General features: G+C 45.3%; 1 long non-coding RNA gene across 3 annotated transcripts; it reads left to right on the top strand.

Annotated features, from left to right (window-relative positions):
• Window positions 1-731: 731 nt before the first annotated feature.
• On the top strand, window positions 732-10,510 carry LOC128340477 (uncharacterized). 3 transcript variants are annotated; one of them, XR_008313744.1, is made up of 3 exons: window positions 732-4,333; window positions 4,694-4,792; window positions 9,957-10,510. It is a non-coding gene; the product is annotated as an uncharacterized LOC128340477 (long non-coding RNA). The 3 variants fall into 3 exon arrangements; XR_008313743.1 differs by having other exon boundaries at window positions 732-4,792; window positions 10,380-10,510; XR_008313742.1 differs by having other exon boundaries at window positions 732-4,792.
• The last annotated feature ends 2,691 nt before the right edge of the window (window positions 10,511-13,201 follow it).

Below are 13,201 nucleotides of genomic sequence, written 5' to 3'. Positions count from 1 at the left end.
TGTGAATTGCTCCACAGAAAAGACCAGAGAGTAGCAGTCAAAAAGTATAAGCAGTTCTCTGTTATAGAACCACAGAGCTGGAAGCAGGTACGGGCAATCCATTCCAATTCCCCTATCCATTCCAATCCACCACTGGTCTACACGAAGCAGACCACAGGGGGTTATTGTCAGTGCTAGTTGGCGCAGTGCAGATATCTGGAGGCCAGGACAATGTGTCCCAGCCTCTGGATATCCCTCAATGCACCACAAGAGTGGATATCCTTCAATGCATCATGGCTAGCCCTCCATGTACTGCTTTAGGCGCCCATCTCTGTGTCTGCTCAGGCTGCAAGCAGATACACAATCCCAGCAGCTGGGTTAAGGGTGTGCTCATGCCCTTAACCTTGGCTAACAGTCGGGCTATAGAATCAGGATTGGTGGTGAAGCAGTGCCAGGAAGCCTCGTGGATCCCAACCATTCTCATGGGTAGCCACAGCCACGCTTGGCTGCTTGTGAGACCAGCCTTATTGTCTCTTTTAATATCATTTACTGCTGAGAAATGTGTGCATGATCACAAAGCATTCCAATTCTCTCATTTCTTTACATTTCCTAATACAGATTCTTTCTGGGTCAGAGACACTGCAAGAGCCTGCTGTGCTGTTGGTATACTATATTGCATCACATTAACGTTTGCTCCCAAAATGAAATACTTTTGAATCTTTTATCCAATTTTTTTTTAAGGGCACATGTGTGGCATTTATTCTCATGTTCTTCTCAGCAAAGCAATGTGAAGTCATTAACATTCATGCCAATTAATGGAGCTACTGCTGAAAAGAAACCCAGCACCTGCAAGTAAAAGGAGGAGGTGACAATCAGTATATTTTTAAACAGTTCCCCCTTTGAAGTTTTGTGAGAATTTTAATTAGCAAGGTCACCCACTACAATACCCATGATAAAAACACAGCCAAGGCAGCTAGACTATTAATATTTAATCTTTGCATATATTTTAATGTTTGCAGAACTAGAGTATTAAGTATTGCAATATTTGCATTCATTCCAATAACATTCTTAAATGCCCATGTTAAAAGGAAAAGGAAAAAAATACCACAATGCTTTGTGTTGCTGTGCTTTAAGGATGAACTGCAGATGCTGCCTGTATTATTCTGCTCTGTTTAAGTTCTCTGATTTAGGTATTTCCTGCTTAGCTTGCTGGCAGAGGAGCTAAGGTATTATTGTAAAGATCGGCTTGCAAATTCTTAGATAGGTGCTATATAGCAGCTCAGATTTAGCACAATTTCTCTTACTGTCAAAATTGTGTTCTGTGACTTCCATATGACCATGTTTTAACTATCCATCACAACTGCAAAACCCATTATAACTTTCTAAACCTTGCCATCTTATACTGTATTTACCAGAATCCAAGACTAGCTTTTCCCCCCGATGGTCATCGATGTTAGAAACTGAGATGGGCCGTCTTACATTTAGGGTCCTCTTTCTTTTGGGTAAATAGAATAACCTATATTTAACCCATATTTTTAGGGGGTTGTCTTAAATGCAGGGTCATCTTCTATTCGGGTAAATGTGGTATTCATGCATGTATATAGCACTTAGCAATAGCAATAGCACTTACATTTATATACCGCTTTTATAGCCGGAGCTCTCTAAGCGGTTTACAATGATTTAGCATATTGCCCCCAACATTCTGGGTACTCATTTTACCGACCTCGGAAGGATGGAAGGCTGAGTCAACCTTGAGCCCCTGGTCAGGATTGATCTTGCAACCTTCTGGTTACAGGGCGGCAGTTTTACCACTGCGCCACCAGGGGCTCGTTATATATAGGAAAGATTAGCAGATTTCTTGGTACTCAGTTTGAGCTTTCTGAAACACCTGGCAATTTTTATGACATTGTACAATTATATTAAGATTTTCTATATGTATTTTCCTTGGACAGCCTCAAGATTTAAGGTTTATGCATGCAAGTTCATTGTGAAGATTTCCATACAACCTTTGGAGATTGACCCCTCCACCCATCCAATACTTTCCGATATGTGAAGTCACTGTACAAGCAAAAGAATACTTCCCTTGGGGGTTATTCACACTTGACTTCAGGGTCAACATTGAGTGAAGCCACTTCAAAGTACACTTGTGGCATTGAGGGAAGCAGCCTCTCTCCTCTGCTCTTAGTTTTCTTTTGAAACAAGTCCACATGGCATGTTCTGTGTTTTCCTTCTAGCCAATGGGAGGGGGAGAGCGAGAGAGCTCCTGCAGAGATAAATCTGCATTTCTGAAGAGAGCATGCCTCTTACCATGCTGATGATTCTACCTCAGGGCCTCTCCCTATTTGCTCCAGCTTTTCAGAAAACATTGCTTAAAACCAGCATTTTAAAAACTCTTAAAAAGTAGAATGCACTGATCCAGGCAGCTTCTAGGCTTGGTAGCACTCCTCCCTCCCTAGCAGCATGCGTGGTGACAGTGCAGCTCTGACATGCACCTGGCCTCCGTGCATGCAGCGGCCAGATGCATGCCAGAGCCGTGCTGCCACGCAGGCTGCTGGGGGAAGTGCCACCGAACCTAGAAGCTGCCTGGAGCAGCAGTACCACTGCTAAGGACCTGCTGATTTACTTTTAAAGGTGCCTCTCGCTGCCTCACTAGCACTCAAACAGCCAAACTGGTTCAAGCTGAACCACCGGAGTCTCAAACTGTTCCATTTCTTTCCATCATCCAATCTGACAGAATCTCCTCAGATTTAGATTATTTGTTCTGGTCCAGAATATCGGGAACATGCCTTTCACATTTTATAAAATGAAGCTCTTCGCACAATTACTACACCTTCTTTTGGGAGCTCCTCTTGGCCTGGAAGTAGAAGTTGAGATAAAACAATACCTGGCAGATATTCTACCTGGAAATCAAAATCCCTAAGTCGGGTGATCCATTTGACTATTCTTGGGGTTGCTCAACTTGATCCCCACTTAGTAAGTAAAGCAGATAGGGGCTGACTGAAAAGTAAATTTTCTGCCCCACAAGTAAGTCCTGAAGTGCTTCACCAACAAACATGCCAGAGCTTCTTTTTCAGAGACAGAATACATCTCCTCTGAAGCAGTAAGGCAACTATAACTTCCCTGTCCTGTTTTTGCTGGTCAAGACCACACAAACCATATTCAGAAGCATCAGTGGTTACAATAGTGTGCCTGTTGGTTTCAAAAAAAAGTGAGAGCAGGACTTTCAACAATGGCCAGTTTGATAGTCTGAAAACTAGCCTCGCATTATGCATCCCAACCTTCTTTCTTAAAAAAGAAGATGCTGTGGAGTAACTTTGGAGGCAAATTGCCTAACAAATTTGTAGTAATACTCTGAGACCTAAACATTATCAAAGTGCATCCTTGCTGTGTGCTTCCTGGATAGATTTCACCGAGTCTGTTTTGGGAAGTACGCCACTCCAAAATATTGTGTGACCTAAATATGTCACAGGGTGTGTGCAAAACAGATATTTCTCTGCAGAGATAGTAAGTCTGTGTTGTTGGAGACTTTCATAAGAGTTTGGTCAGTTTAGCATCATGCTCCTCAATGGTTTTGCCATACACTAAAATGTAATCCTGAAAGTGATGCCTTCTGTAGTCCCAAAAATTGCATACATCATTCGTTGAAATACTTAAGCTGCAGAGGCTAATCCAAAGGACAGTCTTATGCATTGAAAAAGACCCTCTGGGGTTATGAAGGCTGTGTATTTGCGGGAACCTCTGAGCAGAGGAATTTATGATAGGCCAAAGATAAGTCCAAAATTGTCTGAGGTCTCTTTCAGAGTAAGCAACATTTCACTAATATTGGGCAATGGATGCCAGTCCACTACCATGATGGAGTTCACATCTCTTAAATCCACAGACATTTTAAGTGTACCATTTGATTTCCACACAAGAACAATGGGAAGGACCCATTCTGATGAATCAACAGGCTCTATAAGTCCGCATGCTGTAGTCTTAAAACCTCCTCGCTAAGTGTTGGAGCACTACTATGGGTACATTCTTCACTTTGTGTTTTACATCTGAATTTTATGTTTGAAATGTATGGCTATGCCAGGAGTATCAGCAAAAACATCCAAGAAATTAGCAATCATATCAGCACATGGATACTCCATCTGTAATTTGGGTTCTTTATTATCTGGGTCTAACACTATCCAGATATCTTTGATGTTTCCAGCCCAATATTGAGACTCCTTTTTGTGATATGTACACTTTCCCTTCTGCAGTTCATCCTTTGCATTCCAGGACAACAGTGAAGTATCCATTTATGGCAATAGGGGAACTTCCATATCCCCATCGGTGGATGTCTGAAGGCTGTAGGTGCAGATCTTATGTAGTAAGCAGTTTCTTGTAAAGTAGATGTGAAATGATAATTTATGGAGAACCAGAATCCGCCATTATCTGCACTTCATAGCCATTAAGTTTTACTTGACAATGTGGAGAAGCAGGCTCTGTCACACTTAAAATGCTGTCAGGAAGTGGTTCATCTGCCTCATCCGTATCATATAGTGAATCAGTAATGGAGTGGACTGCAGACTTGCAACCCTTAGCAAAGTGTCCCATTTTCTTGAACCTGTTGCAAGTGACCATCCGTGCAGGGCAGAGAGCAAAGTTGGCTTTGTGGACAGAGTCTCCACATTGGTAGCATTGGTAGCTCTTCCTTTCCTAAGCTGTCACTTTCTGGGGCTTGATTTAGATTGAACAGCCTGGATTGCAGGAGGTTTGGTTTTGGAGTACCAAAGAGAGCCATTTGGCACAGTGAAGAGCATTTCCCACCCTCCTAGCTTCATCCAAGGTAAGTTTCCTTTCCGGTAGCAGTTTTTCGTAACAATCTGATTCCTGATCATTTCATCAGTAAAGTTGGCAAATTCACAGGTTACACTTAAAGTATGCAACACTACTACTACTACTACTTATACACCACTTTTCAACAAAAGCAGTTTACATAGAAAAGCAGTTTACATAGAAAAATAAATAATAAATAAAATGATTCCCCCCCCCGCCCAAAGGCTCACAATCTAAAAAGGCAGACACCAATAACAGCCACTGGAGGTGTTGTACCCCAACAAAGACTGCCCCCTTGTGGCCAGAAAAATATCATCAATAAATTGTAACAGGACAAAGTCAGGGTTTCTGGCCTCTTCTGGGGTTTACCACCGCCCCAATTCTTCCTGTAAAGCCCCACTAAAATGGAGGGTTCTATTTTTGAACCCCTGGACAAGCCTGGTCCATGTATAGGTCTTTCTAACCCTTTTTCGAGACTCCTCCCAATCAAAAGCAAATAATGGCTGGCTTTCTCTGGCCAGAGGTATAGAAAAAAACACATCCTTCAAGTCCAGTACCATAAAACATCAGTACTGCTCCCCTATAGATGTGAGTAAGGTGTAGGGGTTCATCATGGGGGCGTGCAATAGATGTGAGTAAGGTATAGGGGTTCATCATGGGGGCGTGCAAAGTCTGGGTAGCTGCATTGACCTCCCTTAGATCCTGTACCATTCACCACTCCCCATTGGACTTACTCACAGCTATTATCGCGGAGTTCCAAGCAGAGACACAAGGCACAAGAATGCCTTCTGTAAGAAAAGAATCTATTATGGGTTGCAGTCCTTCCCACCCTCCTTTTCAGAGGGAATACTGTTTAATCCTGACTGGCTGCGCCCCTGGCCGTAGCTTAACATGCATTGGTTGCACCCCTTCAGCTTTTCCCAGGATTCCTTCTTTAGCCCACACATCTGGGTTGGTTAATTTGAGTAAATCTTCTGGAAGGGAGATGGCGGGGTCTTCTTTTAAAATGCCCATCATGCCGGCTGCCATGCGCCAGCCTTCTGTCATGGGTACTGTCATAAAAATCCCTGTAGGGCTGAACTCTAATATAGCTCTCATTTGGCAGAGCATATTGCGTCCCATCAATGGAATAGGGGACTCTGGCACCCAGATTAATTCATGCTGTATCTCTTGGGAGCCTAATTTACATGCCATTGGTGTAAGGAGGGACCTCTCCATTTCCTTTCCTCCTATTCCAATGAGAGCTTTTGTTTCAGTCGTGGGACGTGCCCCACAGGTGTCTTTAAGGATCGAGTAGGTAGCCCCACTGTCCACTAAAAGTTGTTCCTCCTTGTTCCCCACTGTCATTTTAACCAGGGGCTCCTGGAGGCTTAAGAGCACCACCTGGTGACTCTGAGGGCCCCCGGTCCTCCCTCCAGGGCTTGGACCTGCCAAGCCGTAGGTGCCATATCCTGGACCTTGTTACATCAATGGGTAGGTTGGTCATGGGGAGTCCAGGCAATTCCCTGTCCCATGCCTCTGCCATTTCCACCTCTTCCTCTATTGCCCTCCAATCCTCTTCCTTCCCACTGAATCTGGGGGCAATTTCTTTTCCAATGTCCTTTTCCACAAGTATAGCAAGATCCAGTCCCTTAGTGGGGGCTTGAATTCCATCCTCCCCTGCTTGGATTTCCTCTTCCTCTGCCTCCCACATACATCACCTTTTCCTTCTTCCTCTTACTATCCTGTTCCTCCCCTCTCTAGGTAAAGGTTTTAATAGGCTGTATCCATCAGCTGGGCTAGAGGTACTGTTAACCCTCCTTCGACCTTCTGTAGCTTCTTCCTTATGTCTGGGGTGCTCTGACTGACAAAAGCCATTTTCAGGATATATGCCCCTTCATTTTGGGAGACATCTATCTGGGTATACTGACTAAAAGCCTTCTCCAGACATTCCAAAAATTCCCCAGGAGCCTCGTCTGAATTTTGATGGATTTGGTGCACCTTTGACATATTAATAGGTATGGGTATGCAGGTCTTAATTGTTTCCAAGATTATCTGCTGATAACCCTCTAAACTCTTCCTCCCTTCATCAGTATCTACATCCCAAGTGGGTCTATTCGGGGGGTACATCTGAGCGGCCAATTGGGAGTTCTAGTTCATCTGTCCCATTGCAATCTGGAGAGCCCTGGCCTCAACCAGTCTTCTTTCTCCTCCCGTGAGAAGGCTACAAGTCTGCCTTATATCTGACCATGTGGGGCTATGGGTCTCAAAAACCGACTCCCAAAGTTCCCCTGCTTTAAGGGGGTCCTCTCTCAGGGAAGGGGTATTCTGTTTCCAGTTCAAAAGATTGGCTGACGTAAAAGGTACATGGACCAGGACCCTTTGGCTGTCTGCATTTAGGTGATCCCTGAGGGGCATCTGAAGATGTGTCTTATGAAAAAAATTTCCCAACTGGGATTTTAGACCGCGTGTGTAAAGGACTCAAGCTCTGGGGAGGTTGGCCTTGAGGCGAAAGCTGAGGTGGGCTATCGGCGCTGGTAGCTGAGCTGGTGGCTGAGCCGTGGTAATAGAACACAGTGTCTTCAGACTGGTCACCCTCGCTATCCACACTTATGCCCTCCTCCTCCCTTTTCCCCATCCCCCTCTGGTCCAAACCTAGCCCCTCCCACCTTGGACGTCCAGTTCCGACGGTTGGGGCCGGTGGCGCCATAGGTGGAGGAGGCGGAGGCACAGCGGTAGACAAGGGGTGGTTTGTCTCACAGGGGAATACATAAGGGGGTGGATGAATGCCTTTCTTGGGGGGTGGCACCGACCCCATGGCAACCAGAGCAGTCTTCCGTAATCCACAGGCTTTTAACAAATCGTCCCGTGACCAAAGTTCCATAAAACTCTGAGCATATTGGTGCTCCTCATATTTATCCGTGTGGGTACAAAATAAAAGCAGCTGCAAAATTGTTTGGTAATCTATGGATCCTTCTGGGACCCATTTGGCCTCATTTTCTAACTCATAGTACAGTCAGGAATTTTGACAAAAATTAATCATCTTCTTTTTTCTCAATGGGTCTCCACCCATAAGAACCTGCCAGTTCTTCAAAACACACTCTAATGGGGTGCATGACTCCCCTCCTGATTTGCTCTGAGCTTTCCCCATCTCGGTGTGAGGCTTGGGACTCTAACCCTACAGCTGGGACTCCAACCCTATGAGTGGGACTCTAACCAGTGGGACTCTAACCCTGTGCACCTAGACTGTAATGGGACCCTAACCCTGCGATGTCTGTAGTGTCTAGGCTTGCACAACACTCACCTGTTCCTTGGGACTCCAACCCTTGCCTGCTTCTTTGTCACCAATGCCTTCCTTCTCTTTTGTCTGGCACACTGCTTGTGCCTCCACACAATGTGACGTCCCGCAAGATGCAGGTGTAGCCGGCTTGCGTCGATTTGGTCCGGATTCGCTGGGGATCCTTCCGCTCAGTGGGAGCCAGTGATGCCCTACTCCTGTGTAGGGAACGTGGCCCCAATCCGAGTCGCAGCACCAAGATTGTTGTACCCCAACAAAGATAGGTTCTTTACTGGGTCAGCTAGCCAAACATGTCACCAGTTGAGAAAGTTTTAAAAGGCTTTATTTTGCTCAATAGTAGCAAAAGGTCTTGGCAGCTATCGCTCAAATCCAAGACCCCGAACATACACAAGCATGACATATTTATAGCCTAGGGGTTACGTGCATAGGTACTGCCCCTTTCCTTTGTCTGGACTTTCTGTAAATTTCCAGCTAACTTCTGCACCTGTACTTAAGTGAATACCTCATCACCTTCTTATCTAGTCTCTCCTGGCCCTCCTTGGCACAGAAAAGCAATTCCTTATAAGGAATCCTAGGCCCCCTTTACACAGACAGAATATATGAAAGGTAACATGGCTTCGGTCTGGTTCAGGCCTACACCAGAGGTGGGCTGGGCTGGGGTTGAAGAGGGCAGTTGCTCTCCCCCCAGCTAAATATAAGAGAATCACCACTTTGAAAAGTGCCCCTTTGAGCAGGAGTCATGGGGTGCCGATGTGACATATTGACCAACAGATTCACCAAGCAGTTGGGATCTAGAGTGGAACTTGTAATGTTCAGCAATCACATTCAAGGAACTGTTGAAATGATCATCTAAGGCTTGAAGAGCAGCTTTATAAGGGTTGGCATCCCCTTCCAAGTTGGTAGGAAATGGCAAATCCTATATAATAAGATCCCTGGGTGTGCGCCTATGTCTCCGGTGTCTGCGCCCGTGTCTCCCTTGGGCGTTCTGGGCATGTGCGGAGCGCATGCCCAGAACGGCCGAGGGAGACACAGCCGCAGGCACCAGGCGGCCATGTTGGCCGGATGGCCGGCCCAGCTGCAGGAAGGCCGGAGGTGGAGGCCACGGGACCGGATGGACTGCAGGGAGGGCAGAGGCAGGAGGGCAGAGGCGGCAGCGGCGGAACCGGCCCTGCCGCGGGGAAAGCCGGCTGCGGGGAGGAGAGAAACGGCAGCGGCGGGTCCGGCCCGACCGCAGGAAAGGGAAAGGCGACGTCGGTGGGATCGGACCAGCCGCGGGGAGGGGAACTGCGGCAGCGGCGGGACCGGCCCGGCCGCAGGAAAGGGAGATGCGGCAGCGGCGGGTCCAGCCCAGCCACAGGAAAGGAAGAGACGGTGGCGACGGGACCAGACCCGACGCGGAAGGGAGAGAAACGGTGGCAGCAGGACCGGCCTACTAGTGCCCGTTATTTTAACGGGCTTAAAAATACTAGTGAGTATATATTCTTTGGCCTTCAGGGTGCAGACAGTGAAGCAATATAGCCTTCTGCTTTGCTGGAGTAAAATTACCTCCGTATAGTGTGGAGGTAATTGCAGAAATAGGACTTCCATTGTTTCCAGAGAAGATTAGATTATCCTGGGGTGGGCAAGGGTGTTGTATTCGTAGCATGGCTCAAATCCCACCACTGAATATTTATATACCACTTTTCAACAAAACATTCCAAAACAGTTTACATAGATATAAATACATAAAATGGTTCCCTGCCCCCAAAGGTCTCACAATCTAAAAAAGAAACCTAAGCAAGACCCCAGCAACAGCCACTGGAGGGATGCCATGCTGGGAATGGATCGGGCCAGTTGCTCTCACCCTGCTAAATAAAGAAAATCACCACATGTAAAATGTGCCTCTTTCCTCTGTTAGCAGGGGCATCCACGCTGCAGTGGGCATCCAGTGAACAACAGAGTCCAGGACTGATAAGGGAAGAGTACCTTCAAGGGTTGTGCCAGAAAGCTGGAGAAACATTTAGCAGCAGCAATAGTAGAATGCAGCAGTTCAGGCACACAGGCCCAGTAATACATTGAAAGGAAGATGAAGGAACATTCACAAGCTTTACAGGCTTACACACCCAAGTGGTTCAGAATCACATTGCCAAATGTTTTATAGCTGCTTCCCTTGTAAACACAAAGTAGTCTTATGTTGGTTGTTCCTTTCCCCCCTCCCTTTCCTTTCTGACTCCACCCCTCACATTCCCTACAGGATTCCCCCTGGGACAAGCTTCTAAAATAACAAAACATAAAAGATTACTAGATAGAATACAACATGGTTTCTTTTCATTTCTTCCAGTGCTTTTCAGTAAGGATCATCCTGATCTCCCACCATGGTTTTGACTTGCGTTTTGGGCGGTATACAAAGACTTGCGTTTTGGGCAGTATACAAATGTGATAAATAAATAAATAAAATAAGGGTTTCCTTCACTGGGTGAATGAACCGCATAAGTGCTTTTAGCATTCAGTGTTTTTTTATTTAACAAGTTCATTGACTTCAGGCTAAAGTTTCACCATTTCCCATCTGACTTGCAAAACCTACAAGACGATGGCAAGTCAGGCTGAACTGAAAGTAATTAAAGGAGCTTTGGGGAAAGTCAGGGAAAGTTGTTTTTTTTCTTCAAACACATCATTGCAAGGGAAAGAGCCCCAAATGCAAATGCCTTCTAAAAGCCATGATAAGATCTGATGTTTTTATCAGCACTTGAGGATGGTGGTTATAAAAGACTAAAATTTGTTGGCTACAGATAAGGGTTGATTCACTACAGTATGTTATTTAGCATCCTCCTAAGAACTAGAGTAAAGATAAAGTGTGCCATCAAGTCGATTTCAACTCCTGGCGCCCACAAAGCCCTGTGGTTGTCTTTGGTAGAATACAGGAGGGGTTTACCATTGTCTCCTCCCGTGCAGTATGATATGATGCCTTTCAGCATCTTCCTATGTCACTGCTGCATGATATAGATGTTCCCCATAGTCACTGGGAAACATACCAGTGGGGATTTGAACTGGCAACCTTCTGCTTGTTAGTCAAGCATTTCCCTTTTGCACCACGTAAGGTGACTACTCCTAAGAACTAGGGATGTGCAAAACATTTAGACATTGAAACATTTCAACTCAGAACTGACTCTTTCAAGTGTCTTGAGCTCAAAACAAAATGTCTTTTAATAAAGGGCCTGTTTTGAGCTCGGAATAAAACAATCCCATTTCTATTCTAAACATTTTAATGTTTCGAGCACCATTTTCCCTTGCTGATTGGTTTTCTGGAACTGGTTTCTGATTGGCTTGCAATCCTATGAAGGTTTGGGAAAAGGTTACAAATAGCCTACTTGCCCATTTCTTTTGTCAGTTGGATGGAAAGTAGCACCCATTATGCTCTACCACCCACCCCACTTTGGTGTCCCTAGGAGCTACCCATGGAGAACAATAGGGTGTTTCAAGTTTCCCCATTGTACCCAGTGGCTGAAACACTCAAATGTTTCGAGGTTCTGTCGGAAAAACCAGATCAACCGCTGTTTCCATGAAATGTTTCAGCAGTCTGCATGTTTTGTTTTAAGCTCCAAACAAAAGGCAGAATCTGTTTCGTGCACATCCCTACTAAGAACACGTTTACTATTTGTCTTTTGGATTATACATTCATGCCTGCCTGCCAGCCTACCATATGATTTGAGTTTTCCCCCTCCTGGCTTATCTCCCCCCTTCCCCTAATAGCATGGAGGGATTTGTCCAAGCTGCCCCCTCACACATGATCTAAATGCCAAATTAATTTGTTTGGTTAGAAGAAAGGGGAAAGTGCATTGGGAATAGGAGGGGGACATGCTTGTGCATGTCCCTATTTGAGTGGTAGGCAGGCTGGCTCTTTCACACCATCTGAACTGGCGCACTGTCTAATGGAAATAACGTTACTCGCAACTGCAGCCAAAAGTGGGATAAGTAATTTACACATCCATTTTTTACTCTGTCATGTTTCAAAGGGTCTGGGTTTTTTGCCACTCTGAAGTTCTGACTAAGATATTCAAGAGAGCTATCAACGCAGATTGCACCTTTAGCTGAAATAGTTCTTCCTTTGAGAAGAAAGGTGAAGCCAGTTGCCACAGGTACCTACATGTACCAAAAAGCTTTCCTACAACACAGCTTATCACAGCTCAGATTTATGCAATGTTACACTGGTTTTGCTTCTGTCTGGTATTTTAAATTTCCTTCCTCTGCAGCATCAGGATATGACACACCCAGAGACAGGATGGATCATGATGTGGACTTGAAATTCAATCAAATAACAGGTGTTCCCAACCTTTGGTCCCTAGATGTTGTTGGACTACAACTCCCATTATCCCCAGCCACAATGGCCAAGGCTGAGGATGATGGGAGCACAAATACATTGGAGGGTTTAGCTTCCAACATTTTCAGCAGTACGGAACTGGGTCTTATGAGGCTTCAGATGGAAAACAGCCAAAAAAAGAATCCATTTGGGAATGAAAATTCATAGCCAGATTTTCTCCTCCCGTGGAACTTGAAATTGATCGTGATAAATGTCCTTCAAAACATTTCCACCTTATTTTCAGAAGTGATGGTTGTAGTATATGGACTAGGATTAATATAACTTTTCCATATTAAGTATGGGTGAAGGCTTGACATTACCAAAAATGAAGAAGTACAACAAACTGGACGCCAGTTAATAGTTCATTAACCGGGGCTATCAGAGAAAAACAACTCTGTATTTCAGGTTTGAAACTTTCCTGCTAATGCTGTTTCATGCTGCAGATGGAAATATTCAGTTGTTCTGAAGCCTCTTGGAAGGAGATTCCTTGCAAGGCTGGCTCCAGATCTCTGGGATCTTCAGCAAACCAGAAAGTGACTGCCACCATCATACAAAGGCTATGGTCACAGAGGTGGCCTCAGGTATCAGCAGTGGACCCTTCTGAGGTTTCAGTGATGCCAGCCCTGGTACCCTGCCAGCTGCCCAGCTGTACCAGTCTGCATTCCCATAATAGATGTATTACTCCTAGGAAGAGACACCGTTAAGTAGAAAGAGCCACCCATAAGACACATGCTTTGAAAGACACATTTGATGTACTGTATAGTTATTGCTGTACATTTAGAAGTGGAGATCAAGGCCCAGAGAGT

This window comes from Hemicordylus capensis, chromosome 1 (genome assembly GCF_027244095.1).
Source record: "Hemicordylus capensis ecotype Gifberg chromosome 1, rHemCap1.1.pri, whole genome shotgun sequence".
Lineage (NCBI taxonomy): Eukaryota > Metazoa > Chordata > Lepidosauria > Squamata > Cordylidae > Hemicordylus > Hemicordylus capensis.
Note: the sequence above shows the minus strand (reverse complement) of the source record. Positions and strands in the feature narration are given on the sequence as shown.